This window comes from Rhinoderma darwinii, chromosome 11 (genome assembly GCF_050947455.1).
Source record: "Rhinoderma darwinii isolate aRhiDar2 chromosome 11, aRhiDar2.hap1, whole genome shotgun sequence".
Taxonomy (NCBI): Eukaryota; Metazoa; Chordata; class Amphibia; order Anura; family Rhinodermatidae; genus Rhinoderma; species Rhinoderma darwinii.
The window spans coordinates 47,593,631-47,610,308 of NC_134697.1; positions in this window are offsets into that span (position 1 = coordinate 47,593,631).

The following is a 16,678-nucleotide window of genomic DNA, read 5'->3' on the forward strand; positions in this document are numbered from 1 at the left end:
CTACATGCTGTTGTGAATACTTTGAGGGGTCTAGTTTCTAAAATGGGGTGTTTGATAGGGGTTTCTAATATATGGGCCCCTCAAAGCAACTTCAGAACTGAACTGTAACCTAAAAAAATAAATAAATGAGGCAATACTTCGCTTCTTACATTATACTGATAATGAGCCGTGCCCACCCTGAGATGACCCCAGTTTTGACCGTTTGTATAAACGGAGACCCCTATTAGACCGTTTCAGTGCCCGGTTTTCCCAAGCTTTCACCCCCGAGAAGTGTATTTCTATTGATGAGTCCCTGGTACATTTTAAAGGGAGGGTTCAATTCCGCGAGTACCTGCCGGGTAAGAGGGCAAGGTATGGCGTGAAGATGTATAAGCTATGCGAGAGTGCATCAGGGTATACCTACAGATTTAGGATTTATGAAGGAAAGGCCACTCCCAAACCAGTCTGCATCCTGGACTACAATAGGTACATGGGAGGGATGGACTTGTCAGATCAAGTCCTGAAGCCCTACAGCGCCATGCGGTTTAGTATAAGAAGCTGGCCGGGCACATCATACAGATGGCATTGTACAACGCGTACGTGCTACGTCGATGTGCAGGTCAGAGGGGAACTTTCCTGGAATTTCAAGAGGTGGTTATCAAAAATCTAATCTTTAGGGACCAGGAAGGGGGGGGCACCCAGTACTTCTGGAAGCGAGGCCACACGCATCGTACCAGGGCAACACTTTTCAGGAGAAGTTCCCCAAACCAGTGGAAAGGGAAAGAGTCAAAAGAGGTGCAGAGTCTGCTATAAGAGGGGGATAAGGAAGAACACAATATATCAATGTGACACGTGTCCCGAAAAACCAGGGCTCTGTATGAAAGATTGTTTTAAAATGTATCATACATCCCTTGATTTTTAATTTACCCTGATGCACTCCGCACAGCTTATCCCCCTCATCTTTCCCTTCTGAGCCCTGCCGTATGCCCAGGCAGCTGATAACAGCCACATGTAGGGTATTGCCGTACCCAGGAGAACCCACATTACAATTTAAGGGGTGTATATCTCTGGTGGCGCATGCTGGGCACACTATATCGGACACTGACATGCCATATATATATATATATAAAATTGCAAATCTCACTCTGCACCATCTGCTGCGCATTATCTTTTACACAGTACCTGTGGTATCAAAATGCTCACTACACCTCTAGATGAATGTCTTAAGGGGTGTAGTTTTTAAAATGCAGTCACTTCTCGGGGGTTTCAACTGTGCTGGTACCTCAGGGGCTTCTGCATACATGACATAGCACCAGAAAAGCTCCAGTAGGCCAAATGGTGGTCCTTTCCTTCTGAGCCCTCCCATGGGCCCAAACGGCAGTTTATCACCACAAATGGGGTATTGCCGCACTAAGGACAAATTGGGCAACAAAATGGGGTATGTTGTTCCCTGTGAAAATAAGAAATTTTGATCAAAAATGACATCTTATTGGAAAAAATTTCATTTTTTTTCATTTCACAGCCCAATTCAAATAGGTGCTGTGAAAAAACTGTGCGGTCAAAATGATAACAAAAACCATAAATGAATTCCTTGAGGGGTGTAGTTTCCAAAATGGGGTCACTTCTGGTGGGTTTCCATTGTTTTGATACCTCAACACCTCTTCAAACCTGGCATGCTGCCTAAAATATATTCTAATAAAAAAGAGGCTTCAAAATGCACTAGGTGCTTCTTTGCTTCTAGGGCTTGTGTTTTAGTCCACGAGCGCACTAGAGCCACATGTGGGACATTTCTAAAAACTGAAGAATCTGGACAATACATATTTAGTTGTGTTTCTCTGGTAAAACCTTCTCTGTTACAGAAAAAAAATTGAATAAAATTGAAATTCAGCAGAAAAAATGAAATTTGCAAATTTCATTTCCACTTTGCTTTAATTCCTGTGAAATGCCTGTAGGGTTAAAAAACTTTCTATATGCTGTTTTGAATACTTTGAGGGGTCTAGTTTTTAAAATGGGTTGTTTTATGGGGGTTTCTAATACATAGGCCCCTCAAATCCACTTCAGAACTGAGCTGGTACCTTCAAAAAAAGGCTTTTGAAATTTTCTTAAGAATATGAGAAATTGCTGTTTATGTTCTAAGCCTTGTAGCGTCCAAGAAAAATAAAATAATGTTCAAAAAACGATGCCAATTTAAAGTAGACATATGGGAAATGTGAACTAGTAACTATTTTGGGTGGTATAACCGTCTGTTTTTCAAGCAGATGCATTTAAATTCTGAAAAATGCTATTTTTTGTACATTTTCTCTAAATTTTGCAATTTTTCACACATAAAGACTGAATATATCGACCAAATTTTACCACGAACATGAAGCCCAAAGTGTCACGAGAAAACAATCTCAGAATCGCTTGGATAGGTTTAAGCATTCCGACGTTATTACCACATAAAGTGAAATATGTCAGATTTGAAAAATGGGCTCTGAGCCTTAAGGCCCAAACTAGGCTGCGTCCTTAAGGGGTTAAGAATGTTGTAATATGGCGCACTATAATAAAAGGACAACTGTGTATATCCAGCAGAAAGAAAACCCCTTCTGCGCTGGCCACTGCTGTGTTGTGCCCAATGTTTACAAGCTGTGTCACTGAATGTGGGTGGGGCTTCAATGTGACTGACATATCTGCTATAATGTGGCCTGGTATGCTCTAAAGTCCTTCACTCTCACACACCGCAGTTTATGTGGCTGTAATGATGTCAATGGTGGTGGCCTCATTGATCTTCTGACTTGGCAGCACACAGTATACAGTATATTTGTCTGTGTGAAGGCATGTACGGCGCTGTGTGCAGGGCTTGTGTCCCTCTGCTGCTTTCTATTGGGCGGCACAAGAGGCCATACTAGAAAATAATGGTTCAAACGCAAGTTTTAATTCTATACTCATGCAATAAATTTTTTGTGCTTTTACTTTTGTTTTCTGTTTCTAAACTATATTTTTGTTTCCTTTTTAGTTTTAAACTTACCTGTAATGCAATGTGCACATTTAGTTTTTTGCCTACGTTTAACATCTAGCCGGGAAACTCCAGACGTATACGTTAAACGTAGACTGGTGCCTTAACTTCGATGTGGATGCCACTGTTAAGCATCTGTTTATCGCACACGTCGCCATATACTATAAAAGCTTATGATGTATATGTTTAACGTGTACCTGTGACATATGCCATACAGTGGCATACATCATCCAGCGACTACCATGTTAAAAAAAAAAATCTGATACCGCGTGGTTTACGTTCTTTTTAGGTATCCCTTGGGATGGAAAAGCATAGACTGCTACGCTATTCATTCATAAAATAAAAAAGGTATACTGACGTATACCAGCCCAACGGAGGCCAAAAGGACACTCTTTTGGCCTCTGCCGGGCTTATGGAGCCCTGTGGACACATTTAGCATGTAAATCAGGAGCTTTCCTGATGTACTCGCTAAGCATAGGGCCAAAACGAAGGGTGCAATGTTTTTGCTAAAGTCCATTTTATAACCACACCGTTAACAACCGCTGTCGCCTAAAACAAACCAGTAAGACCATTCGTGTCCTGTGCCAGCATCATCTGGTATAGATCACTCCTTGATACACAAGTATGCATCTTTACAATGAAGTTTACTACAAACTGTAGTAAGGGGTTAAGTTATGTTGAAATACTTTGCTAGTACTTGTGTACGCCTTCACCAAAAGGCTTTATTCCTTTATTAAGAAAAGCTTAAGACTACTAGGATAGGGCTTGATATTGAATCTGCACATGGAGTTGAGTACATAAATCTATTAAAACATGGATGTGATTCCACTAAACTAAAGGTATAAGGCACTGATAGAATTATGATGGACGTGGCGTGAGGTGATGAGGGAAAAAAAATTCTTTCACAACATGAATGCAGACGAGTAATAAAAAATTGATACGGTTACTTAGGTTGAAAAATAAGACGTTCAACCTTTCTTAGATAAAAATACATATTTTTGAACTGGATTATGGTCGATGACCGTTTACACTGTTTGGTCTCCGATAAGGAGGAGCTCTTCCTTCAAGTTTGGCAGCCATGGCTTAGATACCACGGTTCATTTTGCCTAGAGGACACTTGACCCTCCTTTTTCCCTCCCCCTTTTTATTCCTTTTTTATTTTTTTTCTCCCTCCCTCTTCTCTTTTACGACATATAGCAATTCCTTGAAACATATTTGTATGTAATGATTAGATGTACCGGGAATGCCCCCGACTGTTATTTGCCTTGTTTGATGTACAGTTTACCTTTTTTCTTGTAAACCTTCAATAAAAATTATTGAAACGCAAAAATACATATTTTGCAAAATAAATTATAACCCTCAATGTCGATTATTCTCTGGTAATTTACATACTGTGCACGCTACATTATAACTTCTTTTTAGGCAAAATGCTAAAACGGACAGTATTGAATTGGGCATGTTCAGGACTCTATTTCAGCAGTATAATGACCTGCTAGTGGTCAAGTGCCTGAAAATTTAGTGATGGGTTCACTTCAATTACTCTATGTACCCCGGGTCCTTTGCACAGTTCTTGGAATAGGTAAATCATGTACCAGTTCTTTGTATTATATTTTTACATGTTAATTTAATAGTCTTTAAAATATCCAAGCTGAACACGCCTAATTTTTGTAGCCTCTCGTTGTAAGGGAAACCTCCTATCTTATTTTTAATATTCTAGTCTCCTGCTTTTGAACCCCCTCCATCTTTCCTATATCCTTTTCACCATGTAGAGCCCAAAACATATTCCAGGGGGCAATATTCCATTTTAATAATCTTTTTATTTTATTTTAATACACCCTAAAATGTTACGTGCTTTTGCATTGCTGCTTGACATTGAGTACTGCTGTTTAGCTTACCTGTACCCAGGTCCTTCTTTGTTCTTTTTGTCCCCAGTTGTATTCCATGTAATGTATATGCAGTAACACTTTTACTTTACATTTATAAAGTACTTTTACTTTACATTTATCAACATTAAGTTTCATCTGCCACCTTCTTGACAATGCTTATCTACGCCTTTCTGTAATATTTTAGAATCAAACTATATTTTGAGTATTTTGCAAAGTTTTGTATCATCAGCAAAAACTGACTCTTTACACTCAGTCCCATCCATAAGGTCAATGATAAAAAGAGTTAAAAGAATTGGTCCCAACACAGACTCCTGTAGCTTCAGTACCAGGCTTCCTACTAAAGTTCTCTATAAGGTTTGCTGCGCTATTGATGACACGCATGCCTAAAGTTAGAAAAGTCTCTGCGTATCCCAGACTGTGTTGGGGCTAAAAACTGATGACGATTTCCTTTTAAAGTGCCAAAATTATAAAATGTTCTTTTTCTTCTTGGCCTTTCTAAGTTTATTACTTTTTTGGGGGTATTTATGTTAATGTTAGCTATCTGTTTTTCTGTTTCCACAATGATGTTAAAAACCTTTTTTAGCAGTTCTAACATTTTGTATCTTGAAAATATTTCTAGCTATTTTGTATGTTTTGCTCACCATGGTAATGTGTTCGTACTTTTTGCATTTTTGGAGACCTTTGAAGAAAAATCCTGGATACTTTGTATCCTTGCTTTACAAATACATTATGTCTTGGATGGTAATGTCTTCTAGCTCCTGCATGGACTCATAATTTTAATGATGTAATGGTGTACCCCCTCCTCTCTCACTTCTGAAGTGTATTATTGTAAATTATATTATTTCAAGGTGATTTAGGCACTGATCTAACACTTTCTATTGTGTATTTTATAGCTCTTTGATGAATTATTTATGGCATAATTGATGTATAAATATGAATGTGGGATATTTCAGGAGAAATTTAGCCCTTGTGTAACTATGAAGTCACGCATTATTAGTCAGCACTGTGCACTTTAGCAGGAATAGCACGGGGGTAGGTGATTTGTTTTGAATAAATCTTGTACATGCAACTGCACGCTTATTATTTAAGTCTTTTTTGCACAATACATTTTACAATGAATTATACGAAAGGAAGAAGATATAGGAAAGCAAATAATGATATATAGGCAGATGCCCCTAAAAAAAAAAAAAAAAAAAAAAAAGCTCGGGCTGCATTCAGGCCCACGCTGTGTGTGAATGAGGCTCCAGCAGAATGCATATTTCTCTTCTACCGGATTGTGAAATCTGCTTCAACACATCAGATTAGCGCTATTCCAGATCCGAGTAAAACTTGGATTGGTTAAGGGTTATTGAAATAGCTGGGTCAAATCACATTATAGCTACTACCCCCAGCTACCAAAACCCACTTTGGGGCACATTCCTAGGCTCTCTGTCAGTCTATGTGGATATTATTTTATGATGGTTTTGTTTTATGTATATTTAACTTTGCGTTAAACTTATATCCAGTGGGAATCTTTGGAAGCACGCTGGTCCTGGCCATGAGCTATCTACTAGCACTTGTTCTACTGTTTAGCATTTCTACTATTTACATGGTCTCTGTTTGTTTTATCTAGGCTATTAACAACCGTGTGCGTTCATAGCATGTACTCCATATGTACCAAGACATAGTGAATGCCTATGATTTCTTATGTCCTGTATTCTTAATGTTAATTTTCTTATGCTGTATCAATAAACGTGGCTATTACAATGTCGTCTGATAACGTTTAGGCGTATGATGAGCTTGAACTGGCCTGCTGACTATCATATGTAAAGAAAAGATTGGGTTCTATACTGTAGGTGTATGGACTAAGACTTGACAGCAACCTTGGTCATGGAATACCAGAAACAAGCAGACTGCGACCCCAATACCTTGATGTGACTCCCAGCCCCCCCCTACTTTAAAAATACACACACAAAAAGAGAAATGATTCAATTAGCGGTCATACTGCTGTACCATGTTACAGTCACACTAATTGTGGTGTTGCAGGTTCATTGTGAGGCACAAATTGTGTATTCCTATTTGTTATGCCTGTATAGCTTTCTGCTTAAAGGCTATAAAAAAATTTGTAGGCTATTTAATTTTTTTTAACCAATGTATTATTTCCTTTCAAACAACTTTTAGTTGTTTTTTATTAAAAAAAATCTTCTCTTTTGAGATACAGCTTGTATACATAGAAGCTGCTTCTTGTGGTCAAAGCTGAATCCATCATGTCTGCAGGACTGACTACTTTGATGAACACTGACACACGCAGGATCTGGCTATTGTTGATAATTTCTAAGTTCATAAACGTAGATGTGATCGATCAGAAACCGGACATAATTTATATTTTATCAGTGGTAATGTGGTATATTGTAACAAGCTGAAAATGTCTACAGAAGATTCGAAGTCCAGTGGCTTGAACGATAAGGTTGGAGGATGGTAATAGCAAGAGTAGAGAAGGAACAGTCCAGGTTCAGTACAAAGATGAGCGGCAACAGGTTGTGTTGTGAGGCAGAGACGTGGTCCGGAAACAATTCAAGTTCAGTAGAATCCAAAGAACCTGAATGACAGATTCAGCAGTGGAGCTGTCCAACATCCAAGATGGCTAAAAGAGAGGAGATCTTGACTGGGACACAAGTTTCTTGGTTCAAATCCTGACAGAAGTTCATGGAACTTCTTGTTGCTCCATTTTATTGATTCCAATTTATATCCTATTAATTAAATGGAAACTCCGGTACAAAACCGTTTCACATGTAAATTATTACCTGATGCCTTGATGTATGAACCCATTACTATAAGATATCTGAAGGACTTTGCCTGGGAAACAATAGCAGCTCTCTATCATCCTGTGTGATCTGTTGCTGTCATTAAGAGATCCTTCAGGTCCCCTGTAGATGATGTATGGCTATAGCCAAGTAGTTGACTATTTCCCTCACAACAGAGAGTAAAGTTCCCCTCTGAGCGTCAGCTAGGCGCTTAGTAATAATGCTACCTCTCTGCTGTTACACATGTGATTTCTGCAAGCAATAAGCAGGAAGCTGGGTTGGAATATTTGAGGATCAAGATTGCTTTGTCTAGTGTTTAAATTCTATACGCCTTTCCACAACACCCATCATAATGCTACTCTTCTATGTTAAAGTACCTGTTGGAGTTTTTCTTTAAAGCATAAAATTTACCTGAATGCATTCTGGATATCTCAATTTCTCTCCTACTAGGCCACAATTGAAGCCGAGTGGAGCAGCACTGTCATGAATCACTTGAGTCAAGATAGGAAATACTACAACTGTGAACAGCATAAAACAATCTATTATATAACCGAGAAGGACGTGGTGTCCGAAGCTCACATAGAGCTCCGCCCACATCCCAACCGCCAGTTCCGCCGACAGCCAGAAGACTGAGGAAGAAAATGTGAGTGATTAGTGGCGTAGCTATAAGGCCGCCCCCTCCCATACACCGTATAATGCCCCCCCTCCCTCCCATACACCGTATAATGCCCCCCCTCCCATACACCGTATAATGCCCCCATCTCCCTCCCATACACCGTATAATGTCCCATATGTACAGAATTAATAGAAAAATAATAACATACATGCTTGCCTTTCCCTGTTCCCCCGGCGGGTGGAGGATCCTTCTCCGGTCTGTGCAACGTTAGTGAGTCGATGCAGACAGGCGCGATGACGTCACTACATCGCGCCTGCCTTCGCCGAGCCGCTCACAGCACACTGAGCACAGTGCAGAGGAGGCAAAGGATCCTCCACCCATCGTGGGAACAGGGATAGGTAAGTATGTATGTTATTATTTTTCTATTTGGTCCATACATATGGGGTAGATTATACTGTGTATGGGAGGGGGGCATTATACTGTGGGGGCAGCTATGGGGAGCATTATACTGTGGGGGCAGCTATGGGGAGCATTATGATGTGGGGGCAGCTATGGGGGGCATTATGCTGTGGGGGCAGCTATGGGGGCATTATACTGTGTGGGGGAAGCTATGAGGGGCATTATACTGTTGGAGGAGCTATTATGGGGGCATTATACTGTGTGGGGGCAGCTATGTGGGGCATTATACTGTGTGGGGGCATCTATGGGGGGCATTATACTGTGTGGGGGCAGCTATAGGGAGCATTCTACTGTGGGGGCAGCTATGGGGAGCATTTATATATATATATAACACCACTGCATTCCTTTTGCTATCAAACCCATGTAACGGGTTTTCTATAATAGTGACAATATAACTGATCAGAGCTGTCATAATAATAATAATCTTTATATAGCGCCAACATATTACGCAGCACTTTACAATTTAGAGGGGACATGAAACAAACAATATCAGACATTACTTAGTGACAAAGTTCATTTACAATTCAAATCTGGGGAGTGAGGACCCTGCTCGCAAGAGCTTACAATCTATGAGGAAGTAAAGGAGACACAAAGTGTAACAGTGTTTGTTCTGTACAATGGTCCGGCCATTTTTATACACATGCGGTGGTAACATAAAGCTGCATGAGCCGGTCACCAGCCAGTATCCGTGTATGACGGACATGAAGAGAAGGAATGTGAGGGAATCTTATTCTGATGACTAATCTAAAAGGAGGGCCATGGAAAGGAGTCAAATTAGGGAATGTTATAGGCCTGTCTAAATAGATGTGTTTTCAGGGCACGTTTAAAACTGTGGATATTGGGAATTAATCTGATTGTCTGGGGTAGCACATTCCAGAGGACTGGTGCAGCACGAGAGAAATCCTGGAGACGGTAGTGGGAGGTTCGGATTATGGAGGATTTTAATCTAAGGTCGTTGGCAGAACGTAGAGCCCGAGTAGGGTGGTAGACAGAGATGAGGGAGGAGATGTAAGGAGGTGCAGCACTGTGGAGAGCTTTGTGGGTGAGAGTAATAAGTTTGAATTTTATTCGGAAGGGGATGGGCAACCAGTGCAGTGACTGGCACAGATTAGAGGCGTTGGTGTAGCGGTTGGTCATAAAGATGAGCCTGGCTGCTGCATTGAGGATAGATTGGAGAGGGGAGAGTTTAGTGAGGGGAAGACCGACTAGTAATGAGTTACAGTAGTCAAGACGAGAGTGAATTGGAGCAACAATGAGAGTTTTGGCAGTTTCCTCCGTAAGAAAAGAGCGGATTCTGGAGATGTTTTTGAGGTGAAAAATGACAGGAGCGTGAAAATGATTGTATGTGAGGAGTAAAGGAAAGATCTGAGTCAAAAATAACCCCGAGACAGCGGGCGTGCTGCTTAGGAGTGATGATAGTGCCACACACAGAGATGGAGACATCAGGTTTAGGGAGGTTAGTAGATGGTGGGAACACAAGGAGCTCAGTTTTAGAAAGATTCAGTTTCAGATAGAGAGAGGACATGATATTAGAGACAGCCGACAGACAATCACTGGTGTTCTGTATTAGAGCAGGGGTGATGTCACGGGAAGAGGTATATAATTGGGTGTCATCAGCGTAGAGATGGTACTGGAAGCCAAATCTGCTGATGGTTTGTCCAATAGGAGCTGTGTAGAGAGAAAAGAGCAGCGGACCTAGGACTGATCCCTGAGGAACCCCGATATCAAGGGGAAGATGAGAAGAAGTGGAACCAGCAAATGACACACTGAACGAGCGGTCAGAAAGATAGGAGGAAAACCAAGAGAGAGCCGCGTCCTGGAGGCCAATAGAGTGGAGCATGTTAAGTAGGAGTTTGTGGTCTACAGTGTCAAAGGCTGCAGAGAGATCCAAAAGAATCAGGAAAGAGGATTTACCGTCCGATTTAGCCGCCAAGAGATCATTTGAGACTTTAGTAAGGGCAGTTTCTGTGGAGTGTAGAGTGCGGAAACCAGATTGTAAGGGGTCAAGAATGGAGTTAGCAGAGAGATAGCGGATAAGGCGAGAGTAGACCAAGCGTTCCAGGAGTTTGGAGATGAAGGGCAGATTAGAGACTGGTCGGTAGTTAGCAGTGCTGGATGGGTCAAGAGTTGGTTTTTTCAATAATGGGTTTATAATGGCATGTTTAAAAGCGGAGGGAAAGATACCAGAGGAAAGAGAGAGGTTAAATATTTTAGTCAGGTGACTAGTGACAGCTGGGGAGAGGGACTGGAGGAGGTGTGAGGGGACAGGATCACTAGGGCAGGTAGTAGGACGAGAAGAAGAGAGGAGCCTCGAGACTTCTTCAGTTATTGGGTCAAATGCTGAGAGTGAAGAAGAGGGAGTGCGGGAGGGAAGGGGATCGATGTTACTAGGGGACTGGGAGATATCATGCCGGATGTTGTCAATTTTAACTTTAAAATAATTGGCCAGGTCTTCAGCACTGAGATCTGTGATTGGCGTCTGCACTTTAGGACTAAGGAGGGAGTGAAAAGTATCAAAGAGGCGTTTTGGATTGTTCGATAGTGTGGAGATGGGAGAAGTGAAGTAGACTTGTTTGGCGCGGTGAAGGGCAGAGTTGTAAGTTTTGAGCATAAATTTGTAATGGAGGAAATCTGCATCCAAATGCGATTTTCTCCACAGTCGTTCGGCACATCTCAAGCACCGCTGAAGAAAGCGGGATTGAGGCGTGTGCCAGGGTTGTCGTCGTCTTTGTCGGGTGGTACGGAGTGTAGGGGGGGCTGCTTCATCCAATGCATTTTTGAGAGTGTTATTGTAAAGTTTGGCAGCCAGATTGGGACAGGAGAGGGAAGAGATAGGGGACAATGAGGACTGTAGACTGTCTATGAGTTTCACAGTGTTAATGGCATGTAGATTTCTGTATGTATGATACGTAGGGATGACCTGAGGAGGCAGAGAATATTTGATAGTAAAGGAGAGAAGATTGTGGTCAGAAAGCGGGAGAGGAGAGTTAATAAAGTCAGAAACTGAGCAGAGCCGGAAGAAGACCAGGTCAAGTGAATGCCCGTCTTCATGTGTAGGAGAGTTAGTAAGTTGTGACAGACCGAGGGACGAGGTTAAAGATAGAAACTGGGAGGCAGATGAAGAGATTGGGTTATCAATGGGGATGTTGAAGTCACCCATGATGAGAGTGGGTGTTTCAAAGGATAGAAATTGGGGAAGCCAGGCAGCAAAATGATCCAGGAATTGGCGGGGTGAGCCCGGGGGGCGGTAGACAACTGCCACTCGGAGGGAAAAAGGGTGAAAGACTCTGAGGGTGTGGACTTCAAAAGAGGGAAATGTGAGTGAGGGGACCGGGGGAATGACCTGAAAAGTGCAGTGTGGAGAAAGAAGTATACCTACCCCTCCACCCTGCCTGTTCTCAGGTCTAGGGGCATGAGAGAACTGGAGACCACCATAAGATAGAGCAGCAGGGGAAGCAGTGTCAGACAGGTGTAGCCATGTTTCTGTAAGAGCCAGGAGGTTGAGAGAGTTAGAAAGGAATAAGTCATCATGAATAAAGGTGAGCTTGTTGCACACGGACCGAGAGTTCCAGAGAGCACAGTTAAAAGAGACAGGAGAAGACATACAGGGAATGGTAAGAAGATTTGCAGGGTTTCTATGTGTGGCAGGTAAGTGATTGAGCTTGGCAGAAGAAAAGGGAGGACCAGGGTTGGGAGGGATGTCCCCTGCAGCTAGTAGCAGGAGAATGGAGAGAGACAGCAGATGGTTATGTGATTTATGTGAGTGTTTTTTATGTTGGGCAGTGGGATGAGATGGGTTAAGTTGACTGAGGAAAGTGAATGGTGAATGGGAGCTGTACATGGGGGAGGCCAGGAGAGAAGGACTGATGAGGACTGTTTTTTGGCAAGGCTTAAATGGGCGATAGGATAGTAAACCAAGAGCAGCTATAATGATGAGAGCGGTAGCAAACATGTTTGTTTACAGATAGTTAGTATTCTAATATTTAGAGCGTGGGCTAGTTTGTTTGGTGTGGTAATGCAGCTTACCTGTCACTGACCCTGTCTAACTGCCATGTTTAACTGCCAGGACACTTTGACAGCGATGACTTCTGCCTTCGTGCCCCCCTGCACGAGTGCCTTCCCCATATGCTACATCTAAATTTATAGGGAGTAGATGCTCAGATCTAGGCCTAATTAAGCTCGTTCAGCTATTAATCAAATCAACTAGACACATGAGGTGAAAAGCTATGCAGAGATAAACAAACAAACTAGCAGGTCTGGATGATCATAAAACTTAACGACTATCAAACACTTTGACAAAACTTAGAGATAACATTAGACTATATAGCAAGACAGGAAAGCAGAGTACCATAAAATAAAAGTTTCAGTGTTTTGAAATGCAGCTACAGCAGGGATGAGGTTCATGCAGGAATGAAATGGATTATATACCATAAAATAAAAGTTTCAGTGTTTTGAAATGCAGCTACAGCAGGGATGAGGTTCATGCAGGAATGAAATGGATTATATACCTGTATGAAGAGAAGAGAGATGGATGTTAGATCTGTGCCATGTATAACTGCCAGGACACTTTGACAGTATGACACTTAGACAGCGATGACTTCTGCCTTCGTGCCCCCCCTCAAGCATTTCTATAGGAAATACTCCAATTGATATTAGTGGTGATCGCGGCTATAGTGGTTTCATGTCATCAGGTTTCCTCACAGGCAGAATAGCATTGTCTGCTGCACTGTTCTTGCCGGTAAAAAAAAAAAAACGGAAGCCTGACCGACATAAGTGAATGCAATTCTTTATATCCGTCATGGATCCTGTAAAAATAAAGACCATGATACGAATGTGTACAGAGAGCCTAAGGCTCTATTCACATCTCGTCCGAGCAATATGTCGGGAGTATTACTTGGCGTGTACCTGTGGTGGTCCAGTGTATAGGAAAGCACAGCCTGCTGACACATACCACTCAGACGGAGGCCCAAAGGAGACTCTTGACCTCCGTCAGGTGAATTGGGGCCTATGGTTACGTTCAGCATATGCCCTGGGAGCTTCCGGACGCATAAGCTGAACGTATTCACATAACGTTGTGTAAACTGAGCCTAAAATGTATAGATGGCATGAGAACTATTAATTAGCTAAGGAGACTGAGGCATTAGATCTCATGGAAGGTGGGATCTGAGGAGTTAGTGTACTGCATCAGGTTGCTAGGTGTCTTATTATAGAGCAGGGTTTGCATACTGCAGATAGTAGGCAATGGCAAAATGATTCTCCAAGCTTTTCTATCACACCTGTGATCTAGTCACTAGAAAAATAAAAATATCCGTATTCTGCAGGACGTGTTGTGAAATGTTTTGTTTGCCGATACCATTTATAGTTCTTCGTAGCACTTGATAGCAAGCACTGAACTGCCACGTCTTGGGTGTGTGCAAGATCACTGAACGCCGGTATGTAAACTTCTCATCGTTAATCCATCCAAATGTGTTTTATTTTATTATATTTTGTGGTCTACTTGATACTAATAGATCCCTTGCTTCCATATACTCTATTTTATTTTTTCAGTTCAGATATACTTTGAGCTATATTTGCCTTATACTTTTAATGTGGACTCTGAGCTGGACTGTATATAACAAAATATTTTTTCCACTCTACAATTTGGTCTTACATTGACTAAAGTGGAGCTTTGGTTTAATATATGTGTTACTTATAATTTGATATAGACTTACACAGACGTTTTTAAGGGTAGGTCCTCTATTATTAGCACCTGTATTGCACTTGGGATTTTCTTAGACTATCATCCTTACAACTATTATACCAGTATTAGAGTTTAGTTTTAAGATCACTGTAATTACATGGGGTTGTCTTTTCAGGACGGCACCCCTAACTAGCATGCCAATATTTAACAGATAGAGATAGGGATTGTAATAGGGCATTATTTTCAATGCGTGCAATTGAGTACTATGTATGCGTTCTCTGCATTAAAACAAATATAATAGGGGAGCATCTATTCAATCTGTAGTTCTCATATGACCCCTCACCATTGTTACCCTATTATTAAAAGTATGTACTTTTTGTTTTGATAAATAATTCACTCTTTATTTTATGTACAATTCAATTAAAAGTGAAGTTTTATGGCAATACACCCAGTAACTCGGGGTCTTCCTAAATTCCAAGGTGCCAGTCAGTGTGTCCAAAAAAAGTCAGCGTGCTAAAAAATATATGCCTAGCTTGAAATGCCACTGGCGAAATATGTCATTATGCCTCTACATTTTCTTATGCTATAGATCTATAGGCTCCTTAGTATAATCGCACGGTTGCAAGTGCTACATCTACTCTGCAGCACATAGGGAAAAATTTAGATATGAACAGAGCCTATGTCATGTTTATATCCACATGGTATAATACAAATAATATATAGTGTCCTTACGCTTTGCGTATACATTGAACGTAGGAAAAAAACAAGATGTGAGCAAGGCCTTATAGATGGATTACAGTAAGGTCAATATCCCACAACTTAATAATGGTGCAAATCCCTACCTGACTACAATTATACATTAAAGGACAGGTGTCGCAAATTTTTTATTTTTTTTATATATAAATTTGCTTTTAGTGTGTTATTAAAATACATTTTATTTATTTGTGTGTTTTTACTTTTTTCTTTTTTCTTTCTTTTACTTCTCTATGGGGGCTGCCATTTTTTTTCTCATCTCTGTATGTGTCGATTAACGACACATACAGAGATGGAATACGGCACATACATCCCCATAGAGAATGCGAACGGGAGCCGTTCCATTCACTATGGTGTACGCCGTCTGTGTGGGAACGGCGCATGCACCGCTCCCACACAGTCCAAAAAGGAAGGTCTTCGGCCGAGCGACATCCGGTGCCATTTTCATCTGGACCGGAAGCTACGGCCGGACAGTAAGATGACTACTTCCGGTCGCGGCTTCCGGACATGTGTTCAGAAGCAAGGACTAGGAGCGGACGGAGCGGCGGCAGGAGCAGGTAAGTTATGTTTGTGTATGTTCGTGTTTTACTGTGTGATTACCACTGTATGTAAGCCTACTACACTGTGCATTCGCTCAAAAAATGGCGGCACACAGTGTAGGAGGTTTGAACATTCAACCCCCTCCTTTCTCCTTGCCACTAGCCAGGATAAAGGAGGGGGATTAATTGAGCACACTAGAGCGAGTGTGTCAATGAGGTTGCTTTACCACATGCCAATGCTGCAATTTTGGGAATTGCTTCCTCTAGTGACCAGCACATGGAAATGTTATAAATTAGAAGCTAATTTATAATATTTCCTGACTTGTGAAAAAATTTAAAAAATTAGAACAATGTCTAATCATCATGTATATACTAACTGTTTAACTAAAAAAATAAAATAAAAATAAAAATTTCTAGCGACGCATTCCCTTTAAGGATTTGTATTATGAACAGTTCACTAATATATCCCTAAAAGACATGACAATATGTTTGCATTAAATGTTCAATGTTAGGAATACCTAGAGAAAACTTTTTCCTATTAAACTTCTTTACAGAGACGTTCTCCTTTACACTGGAGTCTTAGGATTCATGCACACTGGTACGGAGCAGTACGGACGTGCACTGCCGGACAGGCACCATCGGACTTCATGTGTACGGAGATATTCTGGCCTAAGGGGGGGTATACCTCAGCAAATACAGAGTCTGATAGAGCATGCCACAGTTTTTTTCAGTTGGACTCTAATGGAATCCGACAGCAAAAACCTCTGTGCGCCTCTGTATAAAATCAGACGCATACGTAGGTAAAGGTAGAGGCCTCATGCATTTATTTGGTAGGCCTATGTTGGCTCTGTACAAAACGATGCTGTAATGTGGCCGTGTGCATGAGTCCTTCATGTATTTCTCTCCCTGCAGTAGTGTAAAAGTTAATACAGTCTGCTCCAGTGTCATTAAAGTACCGTACTTGTTGTTTTTTTCTAATAGTCCAAAA